The sequence below is a fragment of the Lolium perenne genome, chromosome 6 (genome assembly GCF_019359855.2).
Source record: "Lolium perenne isolate Kyuss_39 chromosome 6, Kyuss_2.0, whole genome shotgun sequence".
Lineage (NCBI taxonomy): Eukaryota > Viridiplantae > Streptophyta > Magnoliopsida > Poales > Poaceae > Lolium > Lolium perenne.
Window position 1 is genome coordinate 171,401,053 of NC_067249.2, and position 4,580 is coordinate 171,405,632.

At 42.0% G+C, this 4,580-nt stretch overlaps 1 long non-coding RNA gene across 1 annotated transcript; it reads right to left on the reverse strand.

Annotated features, from left to right (window-relative positions):
* Window positions 1-1,570: 1,570 nt before the first annotated feature.
* Window positions 1,571-2,782, reverse strand: LOC127309464 (uncharacterized). Its single transcript, XR_007857160.1, has 2 exons — window positions 2,111-2,782; window positions 1,571-2,011 (listed from the first exon to the last, which is right to left on the reverse strand). It is a non-coding gene; the product is annotated as an uncharacterized lncRNA (long non-coding RNA).
* Between the last annotated feature and the right edge of the window lie 1,798 nt (window positions 2,783-4,580).

The following is a 4,580-nucleotide window of genomic DNA, read 5'->3' on the forward strand; positions in this document are numbered from 1 at the left end:
TTTATTTTTATTTTATGATTGGATATTAATTAGCACGATTGTATCTTTTTCCAATCTATGTTCTTGTTTTCACAAAAGGAAAAAGGCTGGTAAGCCCCCAAAGTGATACTTGTAACAATAAAATCTAAAGACATAAAGGGTTGAACATCCACTCTTATAAGCAAAGTAAGCTACGCACGGTTCTTAGATTTTGATAACTTTCTCATAAATGTGTATTAAATTGGTGTAAAAACATATTTTCAAAATAATATTGGCATAGTGTCTACAAGCCGATGCACCATATATTTATGTTTTCCCGTTATTTCGGCTTTTATGAAGCATCACTAATTGTTTATTCAGTTCTTTTGTTTCAGCAATGTATAATCTATATTTATTTTAACTTATTATTTGTTTTTAAATTCTACCATACCTTCAAAATTTTAAAGTATATAGTTTGGGTTCTTATAACTTTAGAAAAAAACATCATTTACAAAACTTATTCATGAAAATGAACTTATTTTCTAACTCATTTGTTAGCATCACTAATTAATGACATTCATCTAGTCTCTTTCCAAATGCTAGGGAGTTTGTCATGCTTTGGAGATGCGTGTTCAGATCAAGTTTCTTGTTGGATCTGAGTAGTGATACTACTAGGGAAAGGTTTTTAACAATCCGGTGGTCATTAAAAGTTATGGTCGTTAGTCATTGTTATTTGCTCTATCGTTAAAAGTTTAACGATTGCGTACGTTTTCGATCGTTATCTCTCTAACGACAGATTGGTGAGTGATTTTTAATAATAGCGCAGGAACGACAACCATTGGCCAATTTTTCATCTCTAAAATAATTTCCTTGGTCACCCTCTAACGACAAGTTTATGTTATTCAGGACCATCATTTCAAGAGCTTCGATACATTTTTAAGGGAACATATGTATTTAGTAAAACTATCTGTTTGACCACTCGTAGAATCACTCACAACTGCCTTATGCGGCATGGAACTTGTCAGTAGTAAAAATAACACAAGCTGGTTTAGTGCGAAAATATCATCACATGACCGAGCCATTTTCCAGAAGTTATACATCTCATGAGAGAATGTTTTCATCCTTCGAGAAGCCCTAAACTAGCAATTGAGGTAGCAAAGACATCCTTTAGTCCATCCTTTTTAGGAATACTATACTTTCGCATCCAATAATATTCGTATTTATATACATATCTGGAATTTTTGCACCATGTGTGGCTCCTATACAAGATTAAAAAGTTTTAGGGGTCATTTCCAGCCAATTAAGCTCCATTTTCACCCGTAGTCACATTGGAACTCTAACAAACAATTTTTCAATAAACATGGTAGTTTATATAAAAACCACACACTGAATTGTTGTAAGGATTTTTTTTGTGTCAAGAGGTCTATGTCTCCGTGGATCCAAAGACAACAACTACCAGGTATACTGTACAGTTAGGGGCAGAAATTGTTTTACTAGCTACTAGGCGAGTTTTTTAACAACTATAGTTTGCAGCCAAACCTCCCGTATGCATGAAATGTCCAAACATATGTCATGCATATCCAATGCATGCTACCATTGCTACAGCCGGCAATCAATCTATCACATCTTCTTTTTAGTAACGGTTTAAGTAGCTAGCTAGCTAGCTATGTGCACACCGATAAAATAAAGAGAAAGAAATGGATCCGGATAGCCAGCATCCGGTACTGGTTTGTCCATCCCAACATCCGGATGCTTGTTTGTCTAACCCAGCATCCGGGTGCTAGTTTGACCGACTCAGCACCTAACCAAGAAAAGAGAGGTTACAAGTAAGATACAAAACAACACAGTGCAGGACGTGAGATGTGCTTGTCAAACGACTCCATCTCTTCTTCTTTTCTGCAAGACAAACTTCTATTCTAGGTCTTCTTCTTCCTCCAGAACTCCATGGATATCTCGATTTGGCTCAAAATTGCGAGTGGATCACAAACCAACACATGATCTCCTCCCGCAAGAAAATAACTTAGCATCAATGATAAGGCAACTTCAATATTACCTAGAAAGAAACTTAGCATCAATGTTTAGAAAAGTTAAACATTATTAGAAATCAACTTATAAGGGAGAAGTAAGTTAATAAAATGGATAATCAACTTACCTTGGCCAGCAACCACGGAGGGATTGCGCTCGCGCTAGGCATCGTGGGCGTCGCCACCTCCTCAATCTAGGCGCCATGGCCTCCTCCACTACCGCGCTCGAGATGGTACTAGGTACGCCGTCCAGGATCCACCGCTTCCTGGTACAACTTAGCAATATCACAGATAAACACCTTAAGCATGTTGACAAGGCAATTTAATTAGACCAGTAACCAACTTAATTATGCATGTTGCTCGAAAATGAAAATCAAGATAGATTGTAGATACCCACACAACTTAAGCATACTAAAAATAATACTTAATTAATTTTGGTGACATGGCATGACATAAGTGAAAAAAGAGTGAGGTGGTAACTAGCTATGTTACAATAACATCACACACCCAAAGACAAAATGAGTCTATAAACTACTAAATGAGACTTTGAATAATACCACCCCTATGTTACTTTCCACTATGAAGGTAGTAGCATGAACTAGTAACTTATGCATGACACCACCTTATATTACGTACCACCAGACACTACTAGATCAACACGTCATGGACACCAGCCACCCTGGTCCTATATAGCCCGAGTAACTATCTCCAGCCAGCTGCATCCAGAATCCATAGACGCTCGCTACATCTTCGAAAGAAGATAAGATCACTCTCGAGTCCCTTGGGTAGCCATAAAGATAACATGTTTCAGTTTTACTAAAGATCATATCATTTCTACGGTTCCAAAGGGCCCAAACTAAAGCACACATGCATAGACGAACTCGAGCTTTAGTGTGTTTTTCAATTCAATTTATCCAATTTTCGAACATATTAGCAACATTAGCAGGTGGAGGAATATCAATGGTAAAATATGGACTACTCTCCAGACTAGACGAGCGAGCGAAAATAACGGTTAATAGACTCCTCTAAGTCACAAAAGACACACTTTTTACAACCATTCCAATTACATTTTCCGAGGTTATTTTTTAAGCATTAATTTGTGATGAAGAAAGAAGATAAAGATCTTTATTTTTAATGCTATTTTTAATTTCTAGATATATTTCTCAAAAAAAGTGTGCCCGTTCATCATATCAACATACACAGATTTTACCGTGAATAATCCTACATCTACGGACTGCTTCTACGGACTGCTGCTACGGACGATACGTGGCTGGTTGCGGTTGGATATTCTGATGCGGTTGTTTCTCTGATTCCGGAGGCGGATGCACCCCTGCTTGCCAACTCAGTCCGTAAACCTAATCCGTAGGAAAACAGTCTGTATGTGTAGCATTACTCAAAAAAAAAAGCCATGAGGTTCTAAGGTTCCACACAAATTTATCATCTTCGTTCCATAGCTTAGGATTGGTGGACTGACTAAAGGAGGTTCGAGTCAACGTGATGCTGAGGGATCTGCTTGGCGTTCCGGGCTTGCAGCAGTGGTATGGATGTGGGGGCGGCAGCACAGGGGAAGTCCGGAGTCTTACCTCTCAGGGTGAAAACCCAAGGTCTGACCTTAACTGGTTGTGCCTGGCAATGTTCTTGTTGGAGGCATTGTTTTGAGAGTGGGGACTATCTTCAGGGAGAAATCCTAAGACCTTTGGTCGGGCGACGACGGCGCTGGTGCACTGTTTCCTTCTTGGAGGCGTCGTTTTTGGAGAGTCTGTACTTCAGGTGTTGTCACGGTGGTGGTTGTATTGCTGTTGCTAGGTCTAGAAGGCTGTAGCGGAACTTTTATTTCTTAGTTTTCTTTTCTCTTTTTTGGCTGTGTGCATCCGCACTGCTATTAGGGTGGGGCGTTGTTGCAGAGACTGGGTGTAATTGGTATCTTTTGATATTAATATATTCCCTTTATCGAAAAAGCTTAACTCTAGTAAGTCTACGGACTAGTTGCAACCAAACCTCCCGTATGCTGCCCACCACACAGAGCCCACGCGACAGAATCACGGACGGACCGACAAGGCGCCGGTGTCACTATCTGATTCTGATTCCCACCCAGCCAGAAAAGCCTAGGCCGCCGCATAATATCGCCGGTGTCACTTCTCCTACTCCGTTTCGGAAGGTCAATCGCGAGCAATATAAGCGCGCGCGTAGGCCGCCGCATAATCTCGCACGGTATACCTTACGAGCAAGCCCCGGGAGCTCTAGCCCTAGAAACCGGCCGTGAAGATGGAGAGCGCCGCGAGAGAAGCCATGGTCGACACTTTCATGGAGATCACGTCGTGCGAGTCCCAGTCGACCGCCGAGCGCTACCTCGCTTCCTGCGGCCGTAGCCTCGAGGCCGCCATCAACCGCTTCTTCACCGTCGGCGCCGCCGATGCAGCCCCCGATCATCCAGTGGTGGATTCGATCCCGGTCCGCTCCGAGACGACGCACGACGACAAGGTGCGCGATCCCATCCCCGCCCGCTCCGACAGGCTGTACCAGCACGACGACTTCTACGGTCCTGGTTCCAGTACCGCCCGCGCCGCCCCATCCATATGGAGCGTCAACACGGAGGCG